We start from the raw sequence: 15,204 nt of genomic DNA, 5'->3' as shown, positions 1-15,204 counted from the left end.
AACATTATGTACGGCAAGATTCAAGATTTCAAAGCTGTTCATACCGTGGTGAAAGCTTAGGGGGTGGCAGTCTGTACTAGGGGTGCACTTCTCCGTCCAGTTAAACTGCGTGCCTTCTGTAAGGCCATCTATGTAATTGAAATTGAAATAATGTTATGCAAGACACTTGGATTTTCAACCATTAGATGTCTCTAACATCGGCTCAATTGCACCCTCTGGCGGGATTAAGGACAATTAATTCCTAAGGGAGAGCTAATTTTCGGAGGTAGCTAATCTTAGTTTTGAACATTGTTTTGTTCGTGTGTCAAGGTTATCAACACTTATGCCCAATCACCACACCCTCAGTCCCTGCATCTATCAACCAATTGGAAATTTTGTGAATATTTTCTCTAGCCAAATAAAATTTATGGTGTGTACTAACATCAAGCCTGTCTGTAACGAATTCAGGAAATTCCCTTCGAGATACTATAAAAGCTCTGCGCTTCAAGGCCGTGTTGTCATTGCCATGGCTCCAGTTTATTGTGTGCGGCGTATACTAAAGTGGCAGGGGTCGCATGGCCCAGCAACACAAGGTAATGGCAGAATTTCCTTAACATGTGATAGCTCCGGGGAAGGTTTCAAAGCTCTTTTATTTCATGTACATTTCTAAACCCGGTGGTTTAAATGTAAAATTTTTCGCCAATCTAAGTGCTCTGTTTTATTCCCTACTGGGAAATATGTAATGTAATGGGACAAGAACTCTGAAAAGTGGTGGCAAAAGGGGCTCTGGTTAAGACGCAGCAGGTCGTTATGCTACTTAGGTTTTAAAAAAAGTAAATAAATGCAATGTAAATTTTAATCTTATACCAGTTGTATAGTATTATTTGAAGTAATTCCACATACTGTATATCAGTTGACTATATTTGTAAGTAGTACAGGAGATATTATAAGTAGAAATTTGTAAACAGTATAAATTTATTAAGGATGAGCTGTGTGTTTAATAGAAGAAGAAATTGTTAGCATAAATTGTATAATATTGTATTATAGGAAAATGTTCTTCTCTTGTTAATTTAATAGTGCTTGACAATACTGTATTTTAGTGTACCATTTGCCACCGAGGTAGACACCTCATTTGCAAATAAAGAGATTTTGATTTGATTTGATTTGATTTGATTTGATTTGATTTGATTTGATTTGATTTGATTTGATTTGATTTGATTTGATTTGATTTGATATGATTTGATTTGATTTGATTTGATTCGATTCGATTCGATTCGATTCGATTCGATTCGATTCGATTCGATTCGATTCGATTTGATTTGATTTGATTTGATTTGATTTGATTTGATTTGATTTGATTTGATTTGATTTGATTTGATTTGATTTGATTTGATTTGATTTGATTTGATTTGATTTGATTTGATTTGATTTGATTTGATTTGATTTGATTACCCTCTGTTGACTCCCATTCAGCTCGGTATGGGGTGGCTAAAGTTTCTTAACCTTTAAAATTAGTAACACTTTTTGGTATGTAATGCTTATCATTTAGTCGCCCCGGCGCAGAATAGGCTTAGCCTCTGTATCTATGGACCATAAGCCCACTTAGTGTTTGGAGTTTTCTAGAAGGAGTGCAGGTTTATCGCTTCCTGAATTTTTTTTTTTTTTTTTGCCGATCATTATCAACCTTTCTCTTTTGACATTTTGGCAATTTAGTATGGGCACTCATTGCCCCTGTTTATGTTTCTGGAACAAAAAATTAAATTAATTGAGCAAAAGAGGCTCTAAATATCTCACTTGTGGATTGTCAATGTATAACCTTGTGCGCTATAAGAAATGTATGCATCTGAGAGGCTGGACTGTATTACGTTTTGGAGCTCAGACTCTTAGGCTATGGAAGTTAGTGGAGGAAACCTACTCTTATAAAAACGTGTACCTGTTTGAGAACTATAATACTCATCCCTCTATTATCATGCTGATAATTCTCTCTACTTTTGTACCCGATTTTGGACTTTATGTAGTTGTTGTTGGGGCTAACGAGTTCACTATTATATTGTTATTGTTTGTTCAGATCTAGTATTTACCAAATTTTAAATAAGAGAAACAAGAAGGAAGGAATATACACTGACTGACAGAGCAAATGCAACACCAAGAAGGAGTGGTCAGAACTTTATGCCAATTGCAGGGTAGACTGACGTCACTGAGGTATGCTCATGATGTGAAATGCGCCGCTGTTCTGCGCACGTAGCGAACGATAAATGGGACACGGCGTTGGCGAATGGCTAACTTCGTACCGTGATTTCTCAGCCGACAGTCATTGTAGAACGTGTTGTCGTGTGCCACAGGACACGTGTATAGCTAAGAATGCCAGGCCGCCGTCAACGGAGGCATTTCCAGCAGACAGACGACTTTACGAGGGGTATGGTGATCGGGCTGAGAAGGGCAGGTTGGTCGCTTCGTCAAATCGCAGCCGATACCCATAGGGATGTGTCCACGGTGCAGTGCCTGTGGCGAAGATGGTTGGCGCAGGGACATGTGGCACGTGCGAGGGGTCCAGGCGCAGCCCGAGTGACGTCAGCACGCGAGGATCGGCGCATCCGCCACCAAGCGGTGGCAGCCCGCACGCCACGTCAACCGCCATTCTTCAGCATGTGCAAGACACCCTGGCTGTTCCAATATCGACCAGAACAATTTCCCGTCGATTGGTTGAAGGAGGCCTGCACTCCCGGCGTCCGCTCAGAAGACTACCATTGAGTCCACAGCATAGACGTGCACGCCTGGCATGGTGCCGTGCTAGAGCGACTTGGATGAGGGAATGGCAGAACGTCGTGTTCTCCGATGAGTCACGCTTCTGTTCTGTCAGTGATAGTCACCGCAGACGAGTGTGGCGTCGGGGTGGAGAAAGGTCAAATCCGGCAGTAACTGTGGAGCGCCCTACCGCTAGACAACGCGGCATCATGGTTTGGGGCGCTATTGCGTATGATTCCATGTCACCTCTAGTGCGTATTCAAGGCACGTTAAATGCCCACCGCTACGGACAGCATGTGCTGCGGCCGGTGGCACTCCCGTACCTTCAGGGGCTGCCCAATGCTCTGTTTCAGCAGGATAATGCCCGCCCACACACTGCTCGCATCTCCCAACAGGCTCTACGAGGTGTACAGATGCTTCCGTGGCCAGCGTACTCTCCGGATCTCTCACCAATCGAACACGTGTGGGATCTCATTGGACGCCGTTTGCAAACTCTGCCCCAGCCTCGTACGGACGACCAACTGTGGCAAATGGTTGACAGAGAATGGAGAACCATCCCTCAGGACACCATCCGCACTCTTATTGACTCTGTACCTCGACGTGTTTCTGCGTGCATCGCCGCTCGCGGTGGTCCTAAATCCTACAGAGTCGATGCCGTGCGCATTGTGTAACCTGCATATCGGTTTGAAATAAACATCAATTATTCATCCGTTCCGTCTCTGTTTTTTCCCCAACTTTCATCCCTTTCGAACCACTCCTCCTTGGTGTTGCATTGTCATTGTCAGTCAGTGTATTTTCAAAATTTAGTAAACTAAATTATGCTCTTGTCAATTCCCTGTCCACCTGTTCCGCGCAGCACATTCTTACACCTCTGTGATCCACGATATTTCCGGAATAATAATAATAATAATAATAATAATAATAATAATAATAATAATAATAATAATAATAATAATTGTTCCGGGGTATCTGTGGAACAGCAGAGGTGAAAGAAGGTGCGGGGGTGAACGGGCCTCAAAATACGAAATTAAAGTTAAGATAAAATTTAACAAGGTTATATTTTCTTTTCAAAATCAAGAAATAACAAGCATGGCAGGTACAGAGTAGCAAGGCAACAAAAGTACAATTGCAGTATTTACAGGATTTGGGCTTCGAGCCCCGAAATCGCAATTCTTGGGCAACTAGCCCAACTTTACCCCAAAACAAGTTTCAACAGAGGGGCAGAAAACCCCATTCATGCCCAGGAGCACTTGCTCCAAATTACACAGTAAAGCCTCCTCGAGGCACGCAGAACCAAATTTCAAAAAGAGCAAACCGCTTTCAACGTTCAAGCCTAAAAAGGCCACACCAAACTCCACCTTCAAGTTGTCCTCTAAGGACATAAACACAGGGGTAAAATACCCAACCTACTGAGGCCTATTGAGTGAGAAAAGTTTATTACATGGCCTCTAAAATACCAATTTGAGAGGAGGCGATCTGCACTCCTAATACATTTTGTTCAAAACCTACTTGGCACTAGGCCGTTAATGCAAGGGCTAATCCCATACTAAAGAGGTGACTTATATGAGAAGACAAATTTACATCACTTTAAGGAAGAAACGGTTGTGAAAGTAAGTTCACCTCAATGCAATATGATTGGGAGCTCGAGAGGGTTAAGCACTCTCTATCCCAGTTTTAAGTTTAAAACGATGGAATAGAAACTAAGTGTCTTTACATTTTAGAGGAAAGTTACATGGCGAAAGGCTTCGGACCTGCCCCGAGAGTTAAACTGCTGAGCTAGCAAGAAAAGAAGTTATTAAACGGCCATTACCTTGTTGTTGAACTGTTGCCCGAAGAAAGAGGCGCTTCCCGCCCCCTGCTATGTACTTTACACACCAAAAGATGTTACTGGAGTGGCCCGGAGACCCGAAAATCAGCCGTTTATATACTCTCGCAGAAAGTTCGAGGCGTTTCAGGAATGAGGACACCCTCCCACAAAACTATATTGGCTAGGGTTAAGCAAGATATCCCCTTTGGGGAAGACACACCAGATTGGTCATAAATTAACTAAAGAAATTCGGGATTGGCTAAATTCAGAACAAGGGGAAAGAAGGGGTTAATATCGCCAACTTAAACCTTGACAGAAAGAAATTTAACAAGGAACAAACTTTTGAAATAAAACTTTCTCCAAAAACCAGTTCTTTCACTTCGCACTAGGGTGCACCATTGTAGTTCTTCAGTAGTGTCCTCTGGAAGAGAATGTTCACACTTCTTACTACAGGCAAAATAAAAATACGTCGACAACGACCCAGATCAGAAACTAATAAATTTCCAAGTAGTGACATCTTCTGAGAAACTTGAAAATTAACACATTAGAAAAAGTTCAGACTTCCTCCAGCAGAGGAGTTTCAACTGGCGCAAGGTTTGAATTAGCGGCGTGGAGGTGTACATCCCGGTACAATAATAATACAAAGCGATGGTTCAAGGTGTAGGTTACTGTAGTCACGTCCTAGTTCGTGAACCCTGGGAAACGGCTGAGTGGCCTAGTAGGTCGTCCTAAAGGTCGGGATACCGGTTGCTATAGAACGGAAATGGGATCTCAGACATATTCTTAGTATTGGCACATCTTGTGCCCTAGCGGCTAGGACTAATCATCCACCGGTGGTCCCTAGTCCATCAGAGGAGAGATCCTCACTTGGACTATGTGTAAGTAGGGTAGCATCCTGCTTCATGAATTTACCGAGCTCAGAACGTTTTAAGTAAGCCTCGGACCTATGGGAGTATTGGAGTCCCACTCTCATTTGACAGACGAGGGTCTCATTTTAAATAACTTGGCGAACAGAATGGAATTCGATGGGGAGCTATCATTATTAATGGGGCTTATGGAAGAAATAAAGTAGAACTGGCTGAGTAGCAAAGAGGATGCATCTCGATATACTAGGAGTAAGTGATAATAGTGTAAGGTTGGATAACGAGGAAGAGATCATAAAGTGTACTGGACGGCTGTTTAAAAGGAAAAAGCATAGTTTGGGGCAAGAGATGTTCATCAGGAATACCTTTGTACGCAACATAGTTTCAGTTAGGCACGTAAATGTGTGAATGATATGGGTGGATTGGGCAGTTGGAGGAATTAGGACGAGAGTTGTCTCAGTGTATTTACCATGTGAGGGCGCAGATGTGGATGAAGTTGACAAGTTTTATGAAGCATTGAGTAACATCGTAGTCAGGGTCAACAGCAAGGATAGGATAGTGCTAATAGACAATTTCAATGCGAGAGATGGAAATAGAACTGAAGGATACGAAAGGATGATTGGTAAGTGTGGGGAACACAGGGAAGCTAATGGGATTGGGAAGCGTTTGCTGGACGTCTGTGCTAGTATGTGTTTAGAAGTTACGAATACATTCTTCAAGCGTAAAGCTACTCAGCACTACACAATGGAGGCTAGGGGTATCTACAAGATCCACAATAGACTATTTCTTAACCTACCTCCAATTCAGGAAATCTGTTAGGAATATACGAGTTTTCGGGGATTTTTGATGATATATACCACTATTTGATCTGTAGTGAACTAAGTATAGTATTTCTAGGCCTCGGATGGAGAAACTAAAATCTGCCTTAGATTGAATAAGGATAGCAAACATCCAGGACGAGGAAATTAGACAGAAGTGCATGGATATGATTAATAATAATGTTATTTGCATTACGTCCCACTAACAACTTTTTAAGGTCTTCGGAGACCATGGATATGATTAAGCTTAGTGAGAATTTTCGAACAGTGGAGACTAAGCACGTTGAGGATATAGAAGCAGCAAAAGAGTGCCTATGAACGGCTGTGTGTAAAGGTGGACAAATCTAACATCTCGGTGAAATGATGAAGTGAGAGCAGCTTGTAAACCTAAAAAGGAGGCTTATGAGAAATGGAACCAAACAAAGCATGATGCAGACAGTGCATTTTACGTAGATGAAAGAAACACACCGAAACAAATAGTTGTTGAATCCAAAAAGAAGTCGTGGGAAGACGTCGGTAACAAATTTGGAAAGGCTATGTCAAGCAGCAGGGACATCTTTCTGGACAGTAAGAAAGAATCTTAGGTTGGAAGGAAAAGGGATATGAAGAATGTTTTGGGTAATTCAGGTGAACTCATTATAGATCCCAGGGAATCACTTGACAGGTGGAGGGAATATTTTGAAAATCTTCTCAACGTAAAAAGAAATCTTCCTGGTGGTGTGGCGAACAACCAAGCTCATGGGGATGAACATAATGATTTTGGTGAAATTACGCTTGAGGAAGTGGAAAGGGAAGTGGTATATAAGCTCCATTGTCATAACGCAGCAGAAATAGATGACATTTCACCTGAAATGGTGAAGTATAGTGGGAAGGCAGGGATGAAATGGCTTCATGGAGTAGCTTGGAGTGTTGGTAAGGTAGGTACCTTCAGGTTGGACAAAAGCAGGTTGCACCTGTCTATAAGCAAGGGAACGGCAAGGATTGTAACAACTATCGAGGTATCTCACTGATTACTATACTAGGCAAACTATTCACTGGCATCTTTGAAGGGAGGGTGCGATCAGCGGTTGAGAGGAAGTTGGATGAAAACTAGTGTGGTTACAGACCTAGAGAAAGCATATGGCAGGGTACAGAGGGAAAAGATGTTCGCCATACTGGGGGACTATGGAGTTAGGGGTCGATTATTAAAAACAGTCAAAGACATTTATATTGACAATTTTGCTGCAGGGAGAATTGATGGTAGAATGAGTTCTTGGTTCAGGGTACTTACAGGGGTCAGACACCTATGCTGTTCGTAGTTTCCATAGATCATCAGCTGAAAGGTAGAAAGTGGCAGGGAAATGTAGTAAGCAGTCTGGCCTCTGCTGACGACTTCGTCTTAATGGCGGATTGTGCCGAAAGCCCGCAGTCTAATATCTTGGAACTTGAAAATTGGTGTAATGAGTATTGTATAATAAATTAGCCTCTCGAAGTCTACATTCATGTCAGTAGGTAATATAGTCAACAGAATTGAATGTCAGATTGGTGATACAAAGCTGGAAAAGGTCGACAGTTTTAAGTATTTAGGTTGTGTGTACTCCCAGGATGGTAATATAGTAAGTGAGACTGAATCAATGTGTGGTAAAGCTAATGCAGTGAGCTCGCAGTTGCGTTCAAGTGTTCTGTAAGAAAGACGTCAGGTTCCAGATGAAACTATCTTTACATCGTTGTGTTTCAGACCAATTTTGCTTTATGGGAGCGAAAGCTGGGTAGACTCAGAATATCTTATTCATAAGTTAGAAGTACCGTAACAGACATGAAAGTAGCGAGAAATGATTGCTTTTTTAAACAGGTGGGAACTATGGCAGGTGGAATCTTTGAACGAGGAGTTAAAGGCTAAGTTAGGAATGAACTCGATGGTTGAAGCTGTACGCATAACCCGGCTTCGGTGGTGGGGTCATGTGTGACGATAGGTTGCCTAGGAGAATAATGGTGTCTGTTATGGAGAATAAGATGAGTAGAGGGAGACCGAGGCGATTTAAAGATAAAAGGTAGAGAACTAAATGAGGCTACAGCACTAGTTGCAAAAAGAGGATTGTGGCGACGTTTAGAAAGTTCACAGAAGCTTGCAGATTAAACGCTGAAAGGCATAACTGTGTATAATGTTAATGTATGAATATATAAAAAAACTGCCTACGATTTTATTTCCATTAGTACCGGTAAACGAAAAATTGTATCCTAAAGTTCAGTCAGTTGATCTCTCCTTCAGGCTGTGCACATACGTTACGACTTATGGACCTGCTGTCATATTCTTTTTCTGCTGCGAAGCAACAGACGTCGAATTTTTGTATTCCCGTCTGTTTACACCCAGAAAGTTGTTGTTTTTCATTTTTTCGGGGGGGCCCCCGAAGCCCGCTCCCCCCGCGTGACCAACGACTCAATCTACATGGCCTCCGACATGCTATTATTTCTAAGAAGAAGAAAGAGATAGCAGGGAAGAGTGGGAAGTGATACAAGGAGTATCTGCCTGTTTCCATGTCAGACACGCTACCAGGCGATATTGTATTAGGTATATGGTGTTGAAGTTTGGTATTGAAGGGTCAGGGAAAAACCACATAGGCAGAAAGAAGAAAGAGCCTACATGTAAAACCTGACATCTTTTGATAGCACATGCAAGGATGTGGGCTGGGAAAAGACCAGAAGTTGTGTTAGTTAGGAAGAGGTAACATGCACAAAACATAAACCAATTCCTTGCCATTCCATCGTCTGGGGATCAGTCCGTCTGGGCACTGCTGTGACTAGCACGATCCTTGCCGGCTGCGGAGCCCTGCGTCAAGTACCACTAGGGCCTGTCGCACGACTCCACCTCCTTGGGGTACCTCGTACCCAGTCTCCGATCCCGGAGAGTGAGGCCAAGCCCGCCGAGGCGGGGACCTCCTGGAAGGGGGTGGGTCATGGCGCCGGGCCTCCTTCCTCTCTGCCCGCGCCATGGCCCGGTAGACAGGGCAACTGCGATGGGAGGCCGGGTGGCCCCCCGAGCAGTTGGCGCACACCGGCGCGTCTCTAAGTGCTGCGCAGGCCGTGTAGTGGTGATCACCACCACAACGGTTGCACCTCACCTCGAGCCCACAGCTGACCTGACGGTGGCCTCACCTCAGGCAGCGGAAACACTGCAAGAGCTGCTGAGGGGGACGTTTTACTCTCACCTGACTGCCGCTACCCGCTGAGGTCCTCTCCTGATTGGCTCCTCGGTTGACTGCTGTCCTGGGAGCAGTCCTGGGTTGCGGCTTGGCGGTCCTCTCCTGGTGAGCCAGCGACGCCTTCTGCTTCCTGGTGCCGCGTCGTCTTCTTCTTCTTCCCGGGGGTTGCTTCTCGGCGGGGGAAGAGGCCTCGTCCTGGTGGCCCTCCTCCCGGCCTGGTGACCCCAGGGTAGCTGGTGGCTCCGCTGCGTCGCCATCTTCTTCTTTCGCCTGGCTGGCGGCAGCGGCGGCGTCGGTCGGTCCCGGGGGTTGCTTCTCGGCGGGGGAAGAGGCCTCGTCCTGGTGGCCCTCCTCCCGGCCTGGTGACCCCAGGGTAGCTGATGGCTCCGCTGCGTCGCCGTCTTCTTCATTCTCCTGGCTGGCGGCGGCGGCGGCGTCCGTCGGTGCTAACGCCTGAGTGCGTTCCCTGCCCTGTGGGGCGCACATCGAGGTCTGCAGCTCGACAGAATTGCTGGCAGGCTGGACCTGGACAGCAGCCTCAGAACGCCAGGGGGCGTCCTCCTCCACAGAAGTTGCACAGTCGAGACGCCAGGGGGCGTCATGCCCCACCTCCGTGATGGCGTCGCTGGTCGCCGGGTGGGTGGCCAGGACTAGGTCGGTGTTAACCGCCCTATTCCTTAGCCTCCTCGGCGTCTCCCTGGTCTCCGTCGCGGCCCTGACTGCGCCGGTGTTCTTCCCTGGCACGCCGTCCCTCCTTGGTAGACGGATGACCTGGAACAGAGTAGAAAGCTCCTTCTCTGCGTCGCGCATCCGCTCCTGGTCGTGATGCCTGATAATGAGGCCTCCTGGTAGGAAGCTCTCGACGGCCATGGTTGTCGAGATGATCCTGCCTCCTCGGCGAGGGCGCCGCATTCTGTCCAGGACGAGGCCCCGTTCAGAAGTTACAGGGCGCCCCGGCCTGTAGTATACGAGCAGCGCCTCGTACTCCGGATCGGTGTGGCCTTCGGAGAAGAAAAAGCCATCAGGGGGGTCGCACCCGTCCCTGTACGGCTCCGTCTCCACCTCGATATCCGGCTCCCCCTGCTGCGGCTCCGGCTCGGGTGCAGGCGACTCGTTGTCCTCCGCTGCCCAGCAGTAGTCCGGCGATCGCCACACGTCCGTCTTCTTCATCCTGGTCCTCCTGAAAGAGAATAAGAATAAGCGAGCACTGAGAAGTGCTCAGCTCAGACAAAAGCTCTTTCGAAGTCGTACTAATAAGTACAGCTGCCTGGTTAGCACTTGAAAGTACTGAGCGCCTGGCAAGGAGAGACAAAGTGGAGCGACAGGCACGTACGACCTCTCGCTACGACAGTCAGCTGCTCCTTACACCCGGAAAGTTTTTTTTTTTTTTTTTACGGGGGGCCCCCGTAGCCCGCTCCCCCGTCGTGACCATCGACTCAATCTACATGGCCTCCGACATGCTATTAATTTCTAAGTAGAAAAGAGATAGCTGGGTAGAGTGGGAAGTGATACAAGGAGTATCTGCCTGTTTCCATGTCAGACACGTTACCAGGTGAGATTGTGTTAGGTATATGGTATTGGTGTATGGTATTGAAGGGTCAGGGAAAAACCACATAGGCAGAAAGAAGAAAGAGCCTACATGTAAAACCTGACATCTTTTGATAGCACATGCAAGGATGTGGGCTGGATAAAGACCAGAGGTTGTGTTAGTTAGGAATATGTGTCATGCAATCATAACCATTTACCTAGCTTTTGTCAATTATTATGGGGGATCAGTCCTACTTGTCACTGCCTAGTGCGGCTCGGGTCCGCTGGTGTCTGGGCTTTGGGCCACAGGTTAGTCCCTTGGTCCAGCAGCCAGCAGTCCCTGGTGCCAAGTCTCCTTTTATGGAGAAGGGGAGTAGTGCCAAGCCTTACTTGTTGTAAGGGGCATCTTCTTTCCCGCCTGATGACGTCCCTTCTTTGCGGTGTTAGTGTCACACACTTGTGTCTGTAAATATATACACATATATACACACATCCTATTATATATACATTATTACTTTTCTTCTGTAGAGTGCGGGCCGCTTTTCCGCTCTCGTGTCCTGTAGAACAAGTACAATTACAATTACAATTAGTAGATTAATAGTTAGTGGTATTAGCAGGGGTGGGTTTTTCGTCCACTCCTTTGTCGCTGGTGGGGGCGGGGTTGGATTGGATCGTCTCTTTCATGGCTGTGTTGCCTTCGTCGTGTTGTATTTCTTCTCTCAATCCTCCCTCGCTTGGCTAAATCTGTAACATAGTAATAACATAATCTAGGACAAGGATGTAGGCAGTAAACAAGCATGTACATATATACAGGTGTTGTGGTGCGATGTATTGAGTTGGTGTCAGTTTAAGAGCGAGGGCGGTTTTGGGCCCCCGGCCTCCTGGCCCTGTGCCTGAACAGAATGTGTTTCGGTGTGGGGTATTTGGTGTATAGGTCGACGTCATAGCGTCCTATTCCACTGACTAGTGGGTTGACCTTACCACCCCATGACTTCTTGTACATTCGGAGTGTTTGCTTTCGTATGTGTTGCCTTATGGAGGTGACTTTCGCAATTGCGCGTAGGTGGCGTATTGGTGTGTCATACGGGAGTTTAGCCGCTGCTCGAATGCATTTGTTTTGTATTAGTTCCAGCTTATCCAGGTTCGTCATAGCAGTGTAGCCCCAGGCGGGAGCTGCGTACGTTATTATCGGCCTAATTAGGGCCTTGTACATGTTATTGCTACTCGCTTGTTAATACTGGATCTTTTATTCAGTATCGGATAGAGCTGTGCCAGTCGTGCGTTTGTTTTTCGCTGGATGTCTTTAATGTGATATAGCATGGTTAGTTTTCTATCTAGGACTACTCCTAGATATTTGACCTTGTCGTGCCATGCTATATCTCGATTAAATAATTTGAGCGGTTTTATGTTGGCTGGCATATGTGTGCGTCTGTTCTTCCTAGTAAACATCGCAGCTTGGCATTTGTCAACGTTGACCTTGATACGCCATTTGGTTAGCCAGGGCTCGAGAGTTCGCAGTGCTACTTGTAGTCTCTTTCGGGCGCATGCTAGCTGAAAGTGTTGTACTGTGATAGCAGTGTCATCCGCGTAGAGGTGCGTGGTAGTGAGTTCCGCTGTCGGCATGTCATTCGTAAATAGAATGAACAGGATTGGCCCTATAAGTGACCCCTGGGCTACGCCCGCCCTGATTGGTCGCGTGCTTGACAGCGTGTTATGAACATCTACTTGGAACTCTCGGCCTTCCTGGTATGATTTAATTAATCTTATGTACCCTGAGTGGAATTCGAGGTCTATTAATTTCGCTAATAGGCCTTCGTGCCAGACTTTATCGAATGCCTTCTGGATATCAAGGAATACCGTGCCTGTGTCTCTTCGCTTGTTTAGTCCGATGGTCGCTTGTTCTAGGACCCGGGTAAGCAGTTGCGGGGCGGAGTGGCCGTTTCTAAAACCGAATTGTTCGTTCCGAATGATTCCTCTTTCCTTGATATGTGCTGTTACGGAGATTTCCGTGGTAGTTAGAGGTGAAAGAAGGTGCGGGGTGGTGAACAGGTCTCAAGCTACGAAAGTAAAAATAATTTAAAAATTTAACAAGGTTATATTTTCTTTTCAAAATAAAGAAATAACAAGTACGGCAGGTACAGAGTAGCAAGTCAACAAAATGTAGTTACAATATTTACTGGATTTGGGCTTCGCGCCCCGACTTCACACTTCTAGGGCAATTAGCCCAACTTTACTCCAAAAATAAGTTTTACCAGAGGGGCAGAAAACCCCATTCATGTTCAAGAGCACTTGCCCCAAATTACACAGAAAGGCCTCCTCGAGGCATACAACACTTAATTTTCAAGAAAGAGCCACACGCCCTCAAACTGAGGTCTATTAAATGAAAAGGGGTAATTACATGACCTCTAAAATAACAATTAGAGAGGAGGCGATCTGCTCTCCTAATGCATTTGTTTTTTAAAACCTAATCTGGCTCTAGGCCACTAATACAAGGGCTAATCCCATACTACAGAGGTGACTTAAGAAGGAAACAATTTACATTACGTTAAAGAAGAATAGGTAGAGAAAAAAAATAAGTTCACCTCAAAGCAATATGAGTGGGAGCTCGAGAGGGTTAAGCACTCTCTATCCCAATATGTAGTTTAAAAGATAGAATAGATACAAGTTTCTTTACATTTTAAGGAAGGTTACATAATGGAACAACTTCGGACCCGCCCCGAGAGTTAAACTGCTGAGCTGGCAAAGAAAGAAGTTATTAATCGGCCATTACCTTGTTGTTGACCGCTGCCGACGAAAGAGGCGCTTCCCGCCCCCTGCTATGTACTTTACACATTGAAAGATGGAACAGAAGTGGCCCGGAGACCCTAAAATCAGCAGTTTATATACTCTCGCGGAAAGTTCGAGGCGTTTGGGGAATGAGAACACCCTCCCACAAAAACTTTATTGGCTAACCAAGAAAACCCCTACACAATATGAAGAAGAAACACCTAATTGGTGGAAAATTAATTCAAGAAATTCGGGATTGGCTAGATACAAAACAAGGGGAAAGAAAGGGATAATATTGCCAACTTAAATAATGACTGAAAGAAATTTAGTAAAGAACAAACTTTTGAATTCAAAATTTCTCCAAAAAAAAAAACAGTTCTTTCACTCCGCACTAGGGTGCACTATTGTTGATCTTCAGTAGTGTCCTCTAGAAGAGAAAGTTCACACTTCTTACTACAAGCAAAACACAAATACGTCGAAAATGACACAGTTCAAAAACTCCAAAATTTCCAGGTAGTGACATCTTCTGAGAAAGTAGAAAATTAATACCGTAGATAAAGTTCAGACTTCCTCCAGCAGAGGAGTTTCAATTGGCGCACATTTTAAATTAGCGGCGTGGAGGTGTACCGCCCGGTACAGACCTCCCCCCCAAAAGTTCCTCCAGGGGTGACACTGGCAATTTGTTTGGAAACAAGTTTCAAGTTTTGATGTTGATATGGAGATTAATTGCAGAAGTATTTATAGGATTTTCTTAATGTGGTTTGATTCAGTTTCAAATGTTGTGTTGTGACAGGCGAAGTAAAGTCTTTATGTTTGTAGAAATTCAGAAGGAAAACTTTAGTTTTTAAAGTTGAGGAAAATTTTCTAAGTCCACCAAATATTGCAGTAGAATACCCAAGAAAAGGTAGTAAAGTTGATCTGGAATGTCCATATAGTTGATGTTGATTAAGTTGGATGGCCAGACCGGCCGTTGCAGCTTGCATCCAAAGGCGGCCGCTCGGACCCCTCAAGTACCCTGAGATACCGCTCGCCCGCACTATGAGTGGAGCAGTGGTGTTGAAGCACGCCGCGCCCGCGGTGAACATGTACAGGCTGCGGGCAAGTAGCAGGTCGTGCGCCGCACATCAGCCTTGGCCGGGAGGAGGGCTCCGGCTCGCCGTGCACATGTCGTCCTCGCTGGGGCCGAGGGGGCCCTTCCTCTAACCCAGTCGCAGCACGGCGCCGCGCGGCTGCGGGGGCACTGAAACATTAAAGCTAGGCGGCAGAATTGTTGGACCATCATCATTTTTTGAGGCCACAGGCTTTGTGGAGAGGTTGAGGGGCCAGCGGCGTGCAGAAATTCATTTCAGATGCGAGCCACTGAGTGTAGTGGAGCAGGAGACGGGAGCGTGGTAATTGCCGTGGCAAGGACAGGATGGCAATTTAATGGTTCGGGGCAGGTTTCACAAAAATGCTTACATATAAAACAAAATACTAGAGAAGGGGCAGAAAGCCTTAAAAGTGAAACTCAAAAAAAAAAA

This window comes from Anabrus simplex, chromosome X (assembly GCF_040414725.1).
Source record: "Anabrus simplex isolate iqAnaSimp1 chromosome X, ASM4041472v1, whole genome shotgun sequence".
In the NCBI taxonomy this organism is placed as follows: Eukaryota; Metazoa; Arthropoda; class Insecta; order Orthoptera; family Tettigoniidae; genus Anabrus; species Anabrus simplex.
Note: the sequence above shows the minus strand (reverse complement) of the source record.